The sequence below is a fragment of the Mobula hypostoma genome, chromosome 5 (assembly GCF_963921235.1).
Source record: "Mobula hypostoma chromosome 5, sMobHyp1.1, whole genome shotgun sequence".
Classification (NCBI taxonomy): Eukaryota; Metazoa; Chordata; class Chondrichthyes; order Myliobatiformes; family Myliobatidae; genus Mobula; species Mobula hypostoma.
In genome coordinates, this window is record NC_086101.1 from 36,471,281 (window position 1) to 36,490,955 (window position 19,675).

The window sequence follows — 19,675 nt, forward strand, 5'->3', positions numbered from 1 at the left end:
TGTATAATATTAACCAGCAGAGTGCTACGTGAATGGCTGAAATTTTTAAACTGTATGGAATGTAATGGTAATGTCTGTAAAGAACTTAAGAGTTATTGAATCATTTCGTGCAAATAATTTTATTGTGAATAAATTTAAAAAAACATAGGTCTACAGTAGCTGCAATCTCTCTGGCTCTCCAATTGGCCTTGAATCACCTGTACAACAGGAAAAGTCAGGTCTGGCTGCAGTTTATTGATTACAGCTCAGCATTCAACACAATCGCACCCTTAGTTCTAACAAGCTTCAAAACCTGGGCCTTTTTGCAACTGGATCCTTGACTTCCTCATCAAAAGACCAGTCAGTGAAATTCGGAAATAACCCTCCTCATTAACGACCAACAGTAGCATGTCTCAAGGATGCATGCTTGGCCCACCGCTCTTCTCTCTCTACACCCACGACCGTGCGCACTGGCACAGCTTAATGACCATCTATAAATTTACTGATGAAACAAATATTTTTGGCAGAATTTCAGATGGTGCCAAGGAGCCATACAGGAGATAGATCAGCTGGTTGAGTGGTGTCACAACAACAACATTGTACTCAACACCAGTACAACCAAGGAACTGATTGTGGACATCAAGAAGGGGAGGTTGAGGTAACACACAACAACTCTCATCGAGGGATCAGCAGTGGAAAGAGTGAGCAGTTTCAAGTTCCTGGATGTCAACATCTCTGAAGATCTATTCTACACCCAACCTATTGATGCAATTACAAAGAAGGCACGACAGCAACTATATTGCATTAGGAATTTGAGGAGCCTTGGCATGTCACCAAAGATGATCGCAAATCTCCAGATGTACTGTGGAGACCATTCTAATTGGCGGCATCACTATCTAGTATGGTAGGACCACTGCACAGGATTGGAAAAAGCTGCAGAAAGTTGTAAACTCAGCCAGTTCCATCATGGGTACTGGCCTCCTAATATCAAGGACACCTTCAAAAGGTGATGCTTTAAAAAAGGTAATAGTCATCATTAAATCCCCATTATCCATGATGTGCCCTCTTCTCATTGCTACTATCCAGGCAGAGGTACAGGAGCTGAAGACACACACTCAATATTTCAGGAATAGTTTCTTTCCATCCGCCATCAGATTTCTGAATGGACAATGAATCCAGGAACACTACTTCAATATTTTGTTTAGCTCTACTTTTGTATTACATATTTAATTTCTAAATATATTTCTTATTGCAATTTATTGCTTTTTTAATTATTAGAAAAACTGTAATGTACTCCTGCCACAAAATAACAAATATCATGACATATGCCATTGATATTAAACCTGATTCTGATTCCCACTCTCACTGACAGTGCTTTGTAAATGTATTCAGCCCCCAATCATTTGGTCATAGTCATACTTTATTGATCCCGGAGGAAATTGGTTTTCATTACAGCTGCACCATAAATAATTAAATAGTAATAAAACCATAAATAATTAAATAGTAATATGTAAATTATGCCAGGAAATAAGTCCAGGACCAGCCTACTGGCTCAGGGTGTCTGACCCTCCAACGGAGGAGTTGTAAAGTTTGATGGCCACAGGCAGGAATGACTTCCTATGACGCTCTGTGTTGCATCTCGGTGGAATGAGTCTCTGGCTGAATGGACTCCTGTGCCCACCCAGTACATTATGTAGTGGATGGGAGACATTGTCCAAGATGGCATGCAACTTGGACAGCATCCTCTTTTCAGACACCACCGTCAGAGAGTCCAGTTCCATCCCCACAACATCACTGGCCTTACGCATGAGTTTGTTGATTCTGTTGGTGTCTGCTACCCTCAGCCTGCTGCCCCAGCACACAACAGCAAACATGACCGCACTAGCCACCACAGACTCGTAGAACATCCTCAGCGTCGTCTGGCAGATGTTAAAGGACCTCAGTCTCCTCAGGAAATAGAGACGGCTCTGACCCTTCTTGTAGACAGCCTCAGTGTTCTTTGACCAGTCCAGTTTATTGTCAATTCGTATCCCCAGTTATTTGTAATCCTCCACCATGTCCACACTGACCCCCTGGATGGAAATAGGGGTCACCGGTACCTTAGCTCTCCTCAGGTCTACCACCAGCTCCTTAGACTTCTTCACATTAAGCTGCAGATAATTCTGCTCACACCATGTGACAAAGTTTCCTACCGATAAATCAGCAATACCACCAGGGATTTTGATCAATTTAACAGATAATTTTATATTTGTGAATCGCATGGATCTTTTTTCACAGTAGAGCCCAAAAAACAGAATATTGTAAAGCATGAAAAACTAAAACTTCAAATACTGAAATGTCAGCAGTTCAAAGGTATTCATCCCTCTTGCTCAGTGTTTAATTGAACCACCTCTCGCAGCTATTCCAGCCCGTAGTCTTTTGGGATAAGTCTCTCATAGCTTTGCACAAGATGGAGTAAGATTTGCCCATTCCTCCTTGCAAAATTGCTTAAGCTGTGCCAGGTTAGTAGGGGAATGGCAGTGGACAGGGTCCTTGAGGTCTTGTCAGATATGTTCAATTAGGTTAAAGTAAGGTCTCAAGGACATCAATTTTCTTAATTTGAAGCCACTCCATGGTTGCTCTGGCTGTGTGTTTTGGGTCACTCTCCTAATGAAAGATGAGTTTCCTCTCTAGCTTAAGCTTTCTGGCAGAGGCTGGCAAGATTTTAATCAAAGATCTCTCTGTATTTAGCAGCATTTATCTTCCTATCACTCCCGTCTCCAGATTTCCAGTCTCTGCTGTTGAAAAGCATCCTTTTGCATGTTGCTACCTCCTCCATACTTTACAGTAGGTTCACAACGAATAGCACACATGACTTGTAGCGAGGGCTGCATACCATCACAGACTTCAAAGCCAAACATTGCGGTGCTGCCAACATCACAGCCTCTCTCCCGGATGAACTCAATCGCTTTTATGCTCGGTTCAATGTCGCTAGCTCTGAGCCTCCAAGGAAAGCCACCGCTACAACCTGAAACCAGGTCATCTCTGAAGCTGAGGTACGCAGATGTTTCCAACGAGTGGACAGTCGCAAGGTTGCGGGACCAAACGGCATCCCAGGGCGAGTACTTAGGATGTGTGCATAACTGGCAGGTGTATTTACAGTCACTTTTAATCTCTCCCTCTCCCCAGTGTAGAGTGCCCTCCTGCTTCAAATTATCCACCATTGTCCCTGTACCAAAAAAGACCAAGGTAGCATGCCTGAACGAATGGCATCCTGTCACACTCACCTCAATAATAAGCAAATGCTTTGAGAAGCTGGTCAAGGACTACAACTGCAGCATGCTACCACCTAAATTGGACCCCCTACAATTCGCCTACTGACACAACCAATCGATAGATAACGCAATAGCCACTGCTCTACATACCGTCCTTACACATCTGGAGAAGAAGGATCCTTATGTGAGAATGGTGTCCTTGGACTACAGTTCAGCATTCAACACCATAGTTCCATCCAGGCTTGACAAGTACCTCAGAGTCCTCAGCCTTGACCCTGCCTTCTGCAGCTGGATCCTGGACTTCCTGTCAGATTGCCAGCAGGTTGTAAGAGTGGGCTCCCTCACCTCCACCCCTCTGACTCTCAATACAGGAGCCCCTCAGGGCTGTGTACTGAGTCCCCTCCTTTATTCCCTGTGTACCCATGGTATCACCACCCACAGCTCCAATCTGCTAATTAAATTTGCTGACAACGCTATATTGATTGGCCTTATCTCAAACAATAACAAGGTGGCCTACAGGGAAGAAGTTATCTCTCTGGCACAGTGATGTCAAGAAAACAACCTTTCCCTCAATGTCACAAAAAACAAAGGACCTGATTGTCGATTACAGGAGAAATAGAGACAGGCTAACCCCTATTGACATCAATGGATCTGGGGTTCAGAGGGTAAACAGCTTCAAGTTCCTCGGCATCCACATCACCGAGGACCTCACATGGTATGTGCACAACAGTGTCTCTTTCACCTCAGATGGTTGAGGAAGTTTGGTATGGGCTCCCAAATCCTAAGAACTTTCTATAGGGCACAATTGATAGCATCCTGACTGGCTGCATCACTGCCTGGTATGGGAACTATACCTCCCTTAATCGCAGGACTCTGCAGAGAGTGGTGCGGACGGCTCAGCACATCTGCAGTTGTGAACTTCCCATGATTCAGGACATTTACAAAGACAGGTGTGTAAAAAGGGCCTGTAGGATCACTGGGGACCCAAGCCATCCCAACCACAATCTATTCCAGCAGCTACCATCCGGGAACCGGTATCACAGCATAAAAACCAGGACCAACAGGCTCCAGGACAGCTTCTTCCACCAGGCCATCAGACTGATGAACTCACGCTGATTTGAATGTACTCTATATTACACTGACTGTTCTATTTATTATAAATTACTATGATTGCACATTTAGATAGAGATGTAACGTGAAGATATTTACTCCTCATATATGTGAAGTATGTAAGAAATAAGGTCAATTCAACTTAATTCAATCCAATTCAGTATTAGATTTTGGTACAAATATTGTTGAGGACAAAACATTCTACTTTAATCTCATCTGACCACAAGACCATCTTCCACATCTTTACAGTATCTTCTAAGTGATACTCTGCAAAGCTTTTACAGGCAAAGACATGCTTTTTTTTTCAAAAGCCAGGGCTACTTCCTTGCAATGGTTCCGTAAGTACCCATTTTGTGCGTGGCCTTAGAGATACTGGACTTCCCCTCCAATTGCAGCCACTGACTTCTGCAGCTCACTCATTGTGACTGTTGGCGTCACAGTAGCTTCTCTTACCACTGGGATTCTTCTCCATGACTAAGTTTAGAAGGATGGCCTGATCTAGGCATTACAGCTGTGGTTTCATATTTTTTTCACTTTTTCATGATGGACCGCACTGAGTTCCGAGGTGCCTTTGAGATGGTCTTGTACCCCTCCACAAAGTTGTGCTTCTCTATTATCACTTCCCTGACTTGTCTTCAATGCTCTTCTGTCGCCATTTTGGTTTGGCCTGCTGAAAATCTACCATACTGTTGGACCTTACAGAGAGAGAGGGGGTAGTTATTCTTATAAATTCATCGAAAACAGGTGATCTGCCAATTTTCTACACTGAATTTGCTGATAAATTGTTACGGTAATATTTTGTACCTGAGGAAAATTAGGGTAGCAATTATAAAGGTGATTAATACTTTTTCAGGTTTACAATTATGTTTTTATAATTTTTAGTAAATTGTTGACAGGTTTTGGAATTTTTCTTTTGATTTGACATGATGCATAATGTTTTGGAGATTAGCTCAAAAAATCCTACTGCAACCCCAACTCTTACGTCAGAATGCTGTTCATTGACTTTAGTTTGGCATTCAATACTGTGATCCCCTCCAAGCTGATCGCCAAACTTCACCAGCTTGGTATCAGCTCATCCCTTTGCAATTGGACCTTGGACTTTCGGACTAACAGACCCCAATCAGTTAAGTTAGACAACCTCTCCTCTTCCACTCTCACCCTGAACACTGGCACGTCTCAAGGCTGTGTGCTGAGCCCTCTTCTGTACTCCCTTTTCACTTATTTACTGCGTTCCTATACATGGTTCTAACTCCATAATCAAGTTCACAGACGACACCACGGTGGTTGGCCTGATCAGAGGGGATGACGAGACGGCCTGCAGGGATGAGTTCCAGCATCTGGCCACGTGGTGTGCCAACAACAACCTGGCCCTTAACACCCAGAAGACCAAGGAGATCATTGTGGACTTCAGGCATATTAGGAGCCACATTCACATCCCCATCTACATCAATGGAGCTACAGTGGAGCATGTGTCAAGCTTCAAATTCCTTGGTGTCCACATATCCGAGGATGTCACCTGTCCCTGAACTCCTCCATCCTGATCAATAAGGCGCAACAGCACTTTTATTTCTTGCAGAGCATCACGAAACCTCATCTGTCCCAGGATACTGACGGATTTTTACCGCTGTACCATTGAGAGTATACTCACCAACTGTAGCTCAGTGTGGTATGGCAATTGTCCCGTATCGGACTCCAAAGCACTCCAGTGTGTGGTGAAAACCTCCTAGCAGATTATCGACACCCAGTTGCCCACCATTGAGAACATCTACTATAAACGCTAACAACAGGAATTCTGCAGATGCTGGAAATTCAAGCAACACACATCAAAGTTGCTGGTGAATGCAGCAGGCCAGGCAGCATCTCTAGGAAGAGGTACAGTCAACGTTTCAGGTCGAGACCCTTCGTCAGGACTAACTGAAGGAAGAGTTAGTACGAGATTTGAAAGTGGGAGGGGGAGGGGGAGATCCAAAATGATAGGAGAAGACAGGAGGGGGAGGGATGGAGCCAAGAGCTGGACAGGTGATAGGCAAAGGGGATATGAGAGGCTCATGGGACAGGAGGTCCAGGGAGAAAGAAAGGGGGGGAGGAGACCCAGAGGATAGGCAAGGGGTATAATCAGAGGGACAGAAGGAGAAAAAGGAGAGTGAGAGAAAGAATGTGTGTATAAAAATAAATAACAGATGGGGTACGAGGGGGAGGTGGGGTATTAGCGGAAGTTAGAGAAGTCAATGTTCATGCCATCAGGTTGGAGGCTACCCAGATGGAATATAAGGTGTTGTTCCTCCAACCTGAGTGTGGCTTCATCTTTACAGTAGAGAGCGCCATGGATAGACATGTCAGAATGGGAATGGGATGTGGAATTAAAATGTGTGGCCACTGGGAGATCCTGCTTTCTCTGGCGGACAGAGCGTAGGTGTTCAGTAAAGCGGTCTCCCAGTCTGCGTCGGGTCTCGCCAATATATAGAAGGCCACATCGGGAGCACCGGATGCAGTATATCACCCCAGCCGACTCACAGGTGAAGTGTTGCCTCACCTGGAAGGACTGTTTGGGGCCCTGAATGGTGGTAAGGGAGGAAGTGTAAGGGCATGTGTAGCACTTGTTCTGCTTACAAGGATAAGTGCCAGGAGGGAGGTCAGTGGGGAGGGATGGGGGGGACAAATGGACAAGGGAGTCGCGTAGGGAGTGATCCCTGCGGAAAGCGGGGGGGGGGGGGAGAGAGGGAAAGATGTGCTTAGTGGTGGGATCCCGTTGGAGATGGCAGAAGTTACAGAGAATATGTTGGACCTGGAGGCTGGTGGGGTGGTAGGTGAGGACCAGGGGAACCCTATTCCTAGTGGTGGGAGGATGGAGTGAGAGCAGATGTACGTGAAATGGGGGAGATGCGTTTGAGAGCAGAGTTGATAGTACTATAAACGCTGCCTGGGCAGGGTGAAAAGCATTATCAAGGATGCATCTCACCCTAACCATGGATTTTTTACTCTTCTCCCATCCAGTAGGCGCTACAGGAGCCTCCGCTCCCGCACCAGCAGGCACAGGAACAGTGTCTTCCCTGAGGCTGTGACCCTGCTGAACCTCACATCACAGCGCTAAGCAGTATTGCACCCATATTGTACTGTCTCAGTACTTTTATATTTGTGTGCTGTAGCACTTACTTTTTATTTGCAGTTATTTTGTAGATAACACTATTCTTTGCATTTCTGGTTAGGTGCTAACTGCATTTCATTGGCTTTGTATCTGTGCTCAGCACAATGACAATAAAGTTGAATCTAATCTTTTAAATTTTTAAAAAGATGAGATGTGAAAATAGTTGTGGGGGCCAAATACCTTTTCAAGGCACTGTACAGCAACCTCAGCTAGCATCGCTTTAGTATACATAGCCTGAGCACACATCTGCTATGCAACAGGAGATGCAATTACTTGTCTTTTAATTTCCCTCTTTCAGAACACACTTAAACCTTATTACATACATAGATAGAATAGTACAGCACAGTACAGGCCCTTTGGCCCACAATGTTGTGCCGACTCTCAAACTCTGCCCCCCATATAACCCCCAACCTTAAATCTCACTAGTGTATCTGCCTCCACCACTGACTCAGGCAGTGCATTCCACGCACCAACCACTCTCTGAGTAAAAAACCTTCCTCTAATATCCCCCTCGAACTTCCCGCCCCTTACCTTAAAGCCATGTCCTCTTGTATTGAGCAGTGGTGCCCTGGGGAAGAGGCGCTGGCTATCCACTCTATCTATTCCTCTTATTATCTTGTATACCTCTACCATGTCTCCTCTAATCCTCCTTTTCTCCAAAGAGTAAAGCCCTAGCTCCCTTAATCTCTGATCATAATGCATACTCTCTAAACCAGGCAGCATCCTGGTAAATCTCCACTGTACCCTTTCCAATGCTTCCACATCCTTCCTATAGTGAGGCGACCAGAACTGGACACAGTACTCCAAGTGTGGCCTAACCAGAGTTTTATAGACCCGCATCATTACATCACAACTCTTAAACTCTATCCCTCGACTTATGAAAGCTAACACCCCATAAGCTTTCTTAACTACCCTATCTACCTGTGAGGCAACTTTCAGGGATCTGTGGACATGTAGCCCCAGATCCCTCTGCTCCTCCACACTACCAAGTATCCTGCTATTTACTTTGTACTCTGCCTTGGAGTTTGTCCTTCCAAAGTGTACCACCTCACACTTCCCCGGGTTGAACTCCATCTGCCACTTCTCAGCCCACTTCTGCATCCTATCAATGTCTCTCTGCAATCTTCAACAATCCTCTACACTATCTACAACACCACCAACCTTTGTGTCGTCTGCAAACTTGCCAACCCACCCTTCTACCCCCACATCCAGGTCATTAATAAAAATCACGAAAAGTAGAGGTCCCAGAACAGATCCTTGTGGGACACCACTAGTCACAATCCTCCAATCTGAATGTACTCCCTCCACCATGATCCTCTGCCTTCTGCAGGCGAGCCAATTCTGAATCCACCTGGCCAAATTTCCCTGGATCCCATGCCTTCTGATTTTCTGAATAAGCCTGCCGTTATAATTTACAAACCCCATTTCCAGAAAAGTTGGGATATTTTCCAAAATGCAATAAAAACAAAAATCTGTGATATGTTAATTCACCTGAACCTTTATTTAACTGACAAAGGTACAAAGAAAAGATTTTCAATAGTTTTACTGACTAACTTAATTGTATTTTGTAAACATACACAAATTTAGAATTTGATGGCTGCAACACACTGAACAAAAGTTGGGACAGAGTTAAAATAAGATTGAAAAGTGCACAGAATATTCAAGTAACACCGGTTTGGAAGACTCCACATTAAGCAGGCTAATTGGTAGCAGGTGAGGTATCATGACTGGGTATAAAAGTAGCGTCCAAAGGCTCAGTCTTTGCAAACAAGGACGGGTCGTGGCTCACCCCTTTGTACCAAAATTCATGAGAGAATTGTTAGTCAGTTCAAAAGGAACATTTCTCAATGCAAGATTGCAGAGAATTTAGGTCTTTCAACATCTACAGTACGTAATATTGTGAAAAGATTCAGAGAATTCAGAGCCATCTCAGTGCGAAAAGGGCAAGGTCGGAAACCACTGTTGAATGCGTGTGATCTTCGAGCCCTCAGGGGGCACTGCCTAAGAAACCGTCATGCTACTGTGACAATTATAGCCACCTGGGCTCGGGAGTACTTCGGAAAACCACTGTCACTCAACACAGTCTGTCGCTGCATCTAGAAATGCAACTTGAAACTGTATTACGCAAGGAGGAAGCCATACATCAACTCTATGCAGAAATGCCGGCGAGTTCTCCGGGCCCGAGCTCATCTCAGATGGACTGAAAGACTGTGGAACCATGTGCTGTGGACAGATGAGTCCACATTTCAGCTAGTTTTCAGAAAAAAACAGGCATCGAGTTCTCCGTGCCAAAGATGAAAACGACCATCCAGATTGTTATCAGCGAAAGGTGCAAAAGCCAGCATCTGTGATGGTATGGGGGTGCATCAGTGCCCACGTCATAGGTGAGTTGCATGTATGTGAAGGTACCATTGACTCTGAGGCGTATATTAGGATTTTAGAGAGACATATGTTGCCATCAAGGCAACATCTCTTCCCGGGACATCCATGCTTATTTCAGCAGCACAATGCCAGATCACATTCTGCACGGGCTACAACAGCGTGGCTTTGTAGACAAAGTGCGTAAGCTTGACTGGCCTGCTGCCAGTCCAGCTCTATCTCCTATTGAAAATATATGGCGCATCATGAAGAGGAGAATCAGACAACGGAGACCACAGACTGTTGAGCAGCTTAGGTCTTATATCAAGCAAGAATGGACAAAATTTCCAATTGCAAATCTACTACAATTAGTATCTTCAGTTCCAAAACAATTAAAAAGTGTTATTAAAAGGAAAGGTGATGTAACACAATGGTAAACATGGTTCTGTCCCAACTTTTGTTGAGCGTGTTGCAGCCATCAAATTCTAAATTTGTGTATGTTTACAAAATAAATTAAGTTGGTCAGCAAAACTATTGAAAATCTTTTATTTGTACTTTTGTCAGTTAAAGGTTCACGTGAATTAACATATCTCAGATTTTTGTTTTTATTGCATTTTGGAAAATATCCCAGCTTTTCTGGAAATGAGGTTTGTAGAATACCACATAATAAATACAACAACCGCTAAACAGAGGAATGTTATTCCTGTTGTTTCCCCATGTCCAAGTTACCACTCCCTCTTGCCCTGCATTATTTTTTCATTTAACCTTCCTTGCATTTCACACTACCCATTCTCCTCTGCTGCCTCTTTTTTTTCTCCTCTCCAGCTTAAAAGTAGTTTCATTTCCAACATTTCCTACTTCTGATTCAATGACTTGAATCATAGACATCGTACTTCTCAGGAGCATTTTCAGAATTTTTGTTTTTACTTTCAATACTTAATTATCCCTTCTAATCCACAATTTTGTATTTTCAATTTCATGATTTCTATGAATAAAAGAAACCTTTAGCCACCACATAACTGAGCCATGGAGCTTGATTTCTGAATCCTTCTTGTCTAGCTCAGGGGTCCCCAACCTTTTTTGCACCACAGACCGGCCGACTGGGGGGGGGGGGGATGTTCAAGTTCAACAGTGCGTGACAGGGAATGAAGAAAGGTGCAGCTGACTCATATCGTCAAATCATATCTTTCCTCGCAGTCCGGTGGTTGGGGACCACTGGTCTAGCTCCTCTCCTCTAAATCCACTACCCCCACCCTCAAGCTTAGTGTCCCAGATACCTGCAGACTGTCATCTCTCAGATGATTATGTTTTGCTATTGACACAGATCTTGGATTAAACCAATTTCATTCAGCAAAATGCACTCAGATCAACACCTTTTGTACAAAACAACTGTCAAAAAGTTTGTGCAGATTTCCTTGTCAACATCAGAAGGGAAATAAAAATCAACACTACGTTCACCAGCAACTTTTATGTGTGTTACTTAATGGAACAGATATCTACAATGAGATTGCATAGATGTAAATAAGGTTTGATATCATTTATTACTTGACCACCAGCAACTGCAGTTTCTTCAATTCAAAATTTAAAACAATTCATTACAGAAAAAAATATTCTGGATGATTTGGCTGAGTTGAAATTTCAAAACCAAGTCAGAGAACAGCACAGTAGTTCCAAATCTCTAAAATGTAGCTGTCTGTCAGAATTCTTCAACAGATGACAAAAGTCATAGGGGGTAAGAATTTAGCTTTTTTTAAAAAAAGTGATTCTTGCTTTAATATGTTGGAACATAAAACTGTACAAGACGATACTGGCCCTTTGGCCAACTCTCGGAGATTTAGTTACTCCAAGCAATCTAACCCTTCCCTCCCATATAGCCCCTCCACTTTTCTTTAATCCATGTACCTATCTAAGAACCTCTTAAATGTCCCTAATGTATCTGCCTCTACCACTATCCTGGGAGCATGTTCCATGCACTTTATCACTCTTAGCAAAAAAAAAACGGGCTCTGACATTCCTTCCACACCCCCCACCCCCCCGCATACTTCCTTCCAACACCTTAAAGTTATGTCCCCTTGTATTAGCCATTTCTGCCCTGAGATAAAGATCTGGCTATCCACTTGATCTATGCCTCATCATCTTGTACACCTCTATCAAGTCTCTTCTCATCTTCCTTCTCTCCAAATAGAAGAATTACAGCTCGCTCAACTTTTCCCTACAAGACATGCTCCTTAATCCAGGCAGCACTGAAGTAAATCTCCTCTGAACCCTCTTTACACATCCTTCCTATAATGAGACAACCACAAATGAACACAATACTCTAAGTGTGGTCTAACCAGTTTTATAGAGCTACAACATTACCTCACAGCTGTTGAACTCAATTCCGCAAATAATGAAGGCAACACACTATATGTCTTCTTAACCACCCTAACAATTTATGCCGCAACTTTGAGGGATCTACAGATATGAACCCCAAGATCCTTCTGTTCCTCCACGCACTGTTAAGAATCCCACCATTAACCCTGCATTCGGCCTTCAAATCTGACCTTCCAAAGTGAATCACTTCACTTTTCCAGGTTGAAATCCATACACCACCTCTCAGCCTAGATCTGCACCCTATCAATGTCTCTTTGTAAACTATAACATCCTTCTACACTATCCACAACCATAAACCTTCATGCCATCTGCAAGATTATTAAACCACCCTTCCACTTCCTCATTCAAGTACTTCATAAAGTCCGGAGAGCCAGGGTCCCAAAACAGTTTCCTGTGAAACATCTCTGGTCATAGACCTCCAGTTAGGATGCACTCTACCAACTTCAACTTTATGACTTCAATGGGTAAACTAATTCTGAATACATGAATCCTTTAAAAAAAAGTTATATATTTAAGTGCACTGACTGTGACATATAAAAATGCAATCAAATACAAAAGAAAGACTTTCACAGCTTCAGGACAATGCTTTAGCAGTCAATTTAGTACTTTGAAAGAAATAGGGCAACCAATTTGTACACAGCAAACTCCTACAAATAACAATATGATAAGTAGAGGATTCAGTTTAACAATGTTAAACAAAAGATGAATACTGAGCAGGATATCCAGGCAAACCCCAAAAGACAAAGCCTCAGTTCAAAATCTCCCCAAAACAGCAGTATTACCTCAGAACTGCACTGATTTATCGACTAAACTTTTGTACTGGTCTTAAAGTGAAATTTAACCCTACAAATCTTCTGCCTCAGCAGTGAAAGAGCTGCAACCGATTCACAGTTGGCGATGTACCACAATAAATCACTGAAAACAGTGGACAGGGAGACAGAAATTCCCTCTCAGTTACTTATGCTAAATGCAAATTAGTGGCAGCTGTGCATTGTCCTCAGTTTCCATCATTTTCACAATTGGAATACAGCCTTGATGATGTTATATAGTCCAATAGGCAGAAGCAGCTAAGGGCCAATTTCAAATCCATGCCACAACAGATATCACTAGTGATAATTTAACCAATGCTAAAATTACAAATTAATTTGTGCTACAAAAATGTAAATATAATTAGTATTTTGAGGGAACAAGAAAAGCAATTGGCTAAGTACATCATTCAAATCACCATTATCAAATGTTGATAAGCTTTTCCCCAAAGTCCTCCACCTCAACACTACTTAATGCATCCCATTTTCATTTACCTGATCATTAGCTTCAAATCTGTTCAGCTGGAAACCAACAAACACTAATTACTTTGACATCACCAAGTTATATCTGTTCCTTCCTCCCCTGACAGCAGGAAGGATATTATCAAGGTCAAGGATGGTAATATCTTGATAAATGCTGGCTTACATCACCTTACTGTCGATCATTGAAAAGCACCGAACAGAAGACACAAGTAAATCTTATTACCGAAACATGGCATTTGGAGGACAACACATCCTAGGAGTTAAGATATTTTGAACAGCAGGCTGCCAAATAGGATTTTGCTCTCAGCATATATTTTGCAAAGTTCTATGACTTTTGCCTCAACTTGGAAAATAAAAAACGTCACACTAACTTTGAAACCGTATTTGTACACAACCTAGAACAATAATGATTACATCACAATATAAGAATTAAGTTAGCTTTTATCATCAAAGGTATGTGATCGACATAAACTTACTTTTAAGAAAGGAAACAATATTCCAGCATTTGAATGATATTTCAGAACTAGCTAACAGAGAAGTTTGAGTCTATCAATATGCTAGAAGTTAGTTGAATATGCTTGCACCTCTGGAGATTACCCAGTATTCACTTTTAGTAGTGATCAAGTACATGTACGCACCAGTGAAATGAAAAACTTACTTTCAGCAGAGGCAAATAGCATAACAAAAAACATCAATTAAACAAATTATGCTCAATTTTTAAAAGGAAGAACACAGAACAAAAAATAAATCCATTTTAGTGCAAAGTAATCAAAGTGGTCATAGTCAGTATCAGAATCAGGTTTATTATCATTGGCATGAGTCGTGAAATTTGTTAACTTAGCAACCGCAGTTCAATGCAATACGTAATATAGAAGGAAAAATAAATAAATTACAGTATATGTACATTGAATAGATTAAAAATAGTGCTAAGACAGAAATATATATTAAAAAGTGAGGTAATGTTCATGGGTTCAATGTCCATTTAGGAATCAGATGGCGGGGGGGGGGGGAAGAAGCTTTTCCTGAATCACTGAGTGTGTACCTCCTATCTGATGGTAACAATGAGAAAAGGGCATGCCTTGGGTGCTGGGTGCTAATGTTCCTATCTGCAATGATTAGGGTTGTGCCAGTTGGTTCAATACCAAATGGGTGAAGGAAAGTAGCTGTTCTTGAATCTGGTGGTGTGAGACTTCAGACTTCTGTGCCTCTTGCCCAATGATGGCTGTGAGAACATGGAATGGCCTTCCTTAGTAGCCAGAATAATTGTGAAAATATATTTATCCATGAATTTTTATGTGGCATCCAAAAAATAAAAAAGGCTTGTGCCAAAACTGCTCTGAGAGATTATCCAGCACCATTTTGAAGAGCAGAGAAGTTCCCTTCAATAAACTAAGAGATATTATGTGCTCATTATCACATAACTGCTCATGAGGGCTTGCTGTTAACAATTAGGCCACCACCTGCCCTTCCTACATCATAACATTGGCCATATATCAATATACTTCAACTGCAATCCACAAATGCAATTTATATTCTTTCTTATCTTCACACTAGTAAAAATACTGTCACATGCAGGACCTTAGGATGACAACAGTGTTATTAAATATGAGCAGTACATTTCTGAATTTATCTTTCTTCATCTTTTTTTTCGCATTCATATTTGCCTCCTGCACCTGATCTAACTTTGAATTTGTAACTCACACGCCACTACCCTTTTTGATGGTTATTTCTCATGTCACTCACATCAGGGCATCCTATTAATTCACTCAGTTTCCCCTCATTGTGATCTTCTCAGCAATTCTATGGACAACACGATTCTTCAGCTAAAGAGTGCAGAGAATAATTTAATAGCCTGCAGCACTAATATCTGGTCAACTGTACTTTTGTTAACAATCATACCTATTAGAGGAGCATAGAAGCCATAAATGGAAAATTAAAAATAAAATAAATGAAAATTAAATATAGAATAAATGGAAATACACAGCAGGTGATACAACATCTGTGCAAAAAAGGCAGGCTTCGATGTTTTATGTGTTATCTTAATTATAGCTCTGATGAAGGGCATTCAGAATGTATAATGTACTAGTTAGAATCTGCTGTGTATTGGCAGTAATTTCTATTGTTATTGCAGACTTCCAGAATATGCAGATCTGCCTTTCATTTCCTACTGGCAAGCGGAATGCTAAAATGTAATATTACATTACTCAATAAATATCACTTGTCATTGAGCTGGATAATGGCTTTGAGAATTAATCCTATGGCATTTAACATTTAGATAGTGAACAAAGTTCACATATACAAATGTTTAAAGATTGGCTTACAGAGAGAAATTGAGAAAATAAAGTCCTCAACTGGGCAAGACTCCAGGATAAGAAATAATACTCCAGGCAGCTGTAAAAATAAAATTTCTGTCTGACTAAGGCTCAAAAATTCTGTCCCACCTCCTGAATTGGGTGAGTGATGGACTGTATAGGTAGTAGCTATATAAATACAGTGGTATGCAAAAGCTTGGGCACCCCCGATCAAAATTTCTGTTAGTTACTGTGAATACCTAAGCAAGTAAAAGATGAACAGATTTCCAAAAGGCATAAAGTTAAAGATGACACATTTCTTTAATATTTTAAGCAAGAAAACTTTTTCATTTCCATCTTTTACAGTTTCAGAATAACAAAAAAGGAAAAGAGCCCAAAGCAAAAGTTTGGGCACCCTGCATGCTAGTACTTAGTAACACCTCCTTTGGCAAGTATCACAGCTTGTAAACACTTTTTGTAGCCAGCTAAAGTCTTTCAATTCTTGTTTGGGGGATTTTCGCCCATTCTTCCTTGCAAAAGGCTTCCAGTTCTGTGAGATTCTTGGGCCGTCTTGCATGCACTGCTCTTTTGAGTTCTATCCACAGATTCTCGATGATGTTTAGGTCAGGGGACTGTGAGGACCATGGCAAAACCTTAAGCTTGCGCCCCTTAAGGTAGTCCATTGTGGATTTTGAGGTGTGTTTAGGTTCATTATCCTGCTGTAGAAGCCATTCTCTTTTCATCTTCGGCTTTTTTTTTAAAAACAGACGATGTGACGTTTGTTTCCAGAATTTGCTGGTATTTAATTGAATTCATTCTTCTCTCTACCAGTGAAATGTTCCCCATGCCACTGGCTGCAACACAAGCGCAAAGCATGATCGATCCACCCCCGTGCTTAACAGTTGGAGAGGGGTTCTTTTCATGAAATTCTGCACCTTTCTTTCTCCAAACATACCTTTGCTCATTGTGGCCAAAAAGTTCTATTCAAAAGGTTCAAAGGAACATCTAAACAAGCCTGGTGCATTTTGGAAACAAGTCCTGTGGACTGATGAAGTTAAAATAGAACTTTTTGGCCACAATGAGCAAAGGTATGCTTGGAGAAAAAAAAAAGTGCAGAAGTTCATGAAAAGAACTCCTCTCCAACTGTTAAGCACGGGGGTGGATTGACCATGCTTTGGGCTTCTCTTGCAGCCAGTGGCATGGGGGACATTTACTGGTAGACAGAAGAATGAAGTCAATTAAAAACAAGCAAATTCTGGAAGCAAACATCACACCATCTGTAAAAAAGCCGAAGATGAACAGAGAATGGCTTCTACTACAGGATAATGAACCTAAACACACCTCAAAATCCAAAATGGACTACCTCACGAGGCGCAAGCTGAAGATTTTGCCATGGTCCTCACAGTCCCCTGACCTAAACATCATCGAGAATCTGTGGATAGACCTCAAAAGAGCAGTGCATGCAAGACGACCCAAGAATCTCACAGAACTAGAAGCCTTTTGCAAGGAAGAATGGATGAAAATCCCCCAAACAAGAATTGAAAGACCCTTAGCTGGATACCAAAAGCATTTACAAGCTGTGATACTTGCCAAAGGGGGTGTTACTAAGTACTACCATGCAGGGTGCCCAAAAACTTTTGCTTCCAGCCCTTTTCCTTTTTTTGTTATTTCGAAATTGTAAAAGATGGAAATAAAAAAGTTTTCTTGCTTAAAATATTAAAGAAATGTGTCATCTTTAATTTTATGCCTTTTGGAAATCAGTTCATCTTTTACTCGCTTAGCTATTCACAGTAACAGAAATTTTGATCAGGGGTGCCCAAACTTTTGCATGCCACTGTATAGCAATGTTGACCTCATTGAGCACCCTGAATTGGCTAAAGCACCCAGAAAAGGTACAGTCGGAGGAAGAATCGAAGAGGAAAGGAAAACTCAGGGTTTGCCTTCTCAGCACCATCATGCAAGTTGTGCTGCAGAATGACAAAATGGAGTTTGGCTGTGACAGTCACATTATCTTGATTCCCAGTAACCCTAGTTTCCAGTAAAATTCACTGGAAAGATAAGTGAACCAACATCAGTATCCTCTGACCAATATCCCCAGTATTGAGGTCCGCCTTACATTCCATCAACCACAATGGTAAGACCACATCCTTCACCTTATCAACATCAGACCCCTGAAACAAACACTGTATTCTGAGTTCTTCCATGGCAGGCAGAAGAATCATCTAAAAAAGCTCAAAGGAACCTTGATAGAAACTGTAATATCCCCACCAACCCCAGCAGGTGAATTCTGGCCCACAGAAAAAACCCTCAGGACAATATCGAGTACTTTCAGACTCTGCATTTCGGCCACGCAATAACACCTCATCAGCATCAAAAGGAGCAGACTAACTCACTTATTACCCAGCTACCTGCTCCATCTTTGTGAGAACCGGCAGCTCCATCACTGGCCTAATCATTTCTCTAGATTCTGAGATGGGTAAAGTACAAGCATGTCATCCAAAATTTAAGATCCTGCGCAAGAATAAGTGATCAAGCTACAAGAGATGAGATGAGCTGAATGACATCATGCTGTGCAGGAATTTTTTTGATTCGATGAACCCTGCAAGATGTCAAGATTTGAAGAGAAAGAGGGAAAATGAAGATTGAAATGATTAAAAATGCACACAGCAGTGAAGATAAACATCAGTAAACTGGGAAAATCTGCAAGGCTCAGACATCTGATAATTATTCTTTTATAGCAATAGCTATTTGGAGATTTCCATTAAGCACTGTTTTAACTTCCCAGGATTATGAAGGAGCAACCCTTTAGCCTGACGTCAGTCTGCAATGCAATGCACAGAAGATCTCCCAGTGACCCACGAAAAAGCCATGGATGCAATAATTCAGTTCCATGAAGACAGGAGTATCCATTACATAATTAAAGAAATAAGCATCTTTTAAATGGGGCATTAAACCAAAGTCAACCTTTCCTCGCAGATGGTTAGAAAAGATCATTGCCTAATTCATAAATTATTAACAAGATTTTGGACATGCCCTCTTCTCATTATTACCATCAGACAGGTGATACAGGAGCCCGAAGACCCACACTCAATGACTCAGGGCAGCTTTTTTCCCTCCATCATCAGATTTCAGAATGGTCCATGAACCCATGAATACCATCTCATTGTTCCTTTTGTTTTTCATTATTTATTTTGTAATTTATGGTAATTTTTTATGTCTTTGCACTGAACTACAGCTGCAAAATGACAAACTTTATGTCAAGTAAGACAATGATAATAAACCAAATTCTGAACCAGGTTCACTGGTTGTTATATCACTGGCATGGGAGGTTATATGCAAATTGACTTATACACTATGAACATGGCAACACTTCAAAAAGTATTTATTTCTAAATTTCATTGGGCACAGTATTATCATGAAGATTGCTAGATCAAATGCAGGGGTACAAAGACCCTGATGGGAGTTACATACAGGCATCCGAACAGTAGCCATGATGTGGGGTATAGATTACAACGGGAGACAGAAAAAGCATGTAAAAAGTGCAATATTGCAATAGTCATGGGGGATTTCAATATACAGGTAAATTGGGAAAATCAGGTTGGACCTCAAGAGAAGGAATTTGCAAAATGCCTATAAAATGGCTTTTTAGACCAGCTTGCAGTTGAACTCCCTAGAGAAAAGGCAATTCTGGATGGAGTGTTGTGCAATGAACCAGAATTGATTGGGGAGATTAAGGTAAAGGAATCCTTAAGATGCAGTGGTTATAATATGATAGAAGTCACTCTGCAGTTTGAGAGGGGGAAGCTAAAATCAGAGGAGCAGTATTACAGTGGAGTAAAGTGAAATATAAAAGCATGAGCAAGAAGCTGGCCAAAG

General features: G+C 41.6%; 1 protein-coding gene across 2 annotated transcripts in view; it reads right to left on the reverse strand.

Moving 5' to 3' along the window:
• pcca (propionyl-CoA carboxylase subunit alpha) overlaps nt 1-19,675 on the reverse strand; it is a 489,189-nt gene that overhangs the window by 392,467 nt on the left and 77,047 nt on the right. The gene's annotated exons all lie outside the window — the stretch shown is intronic.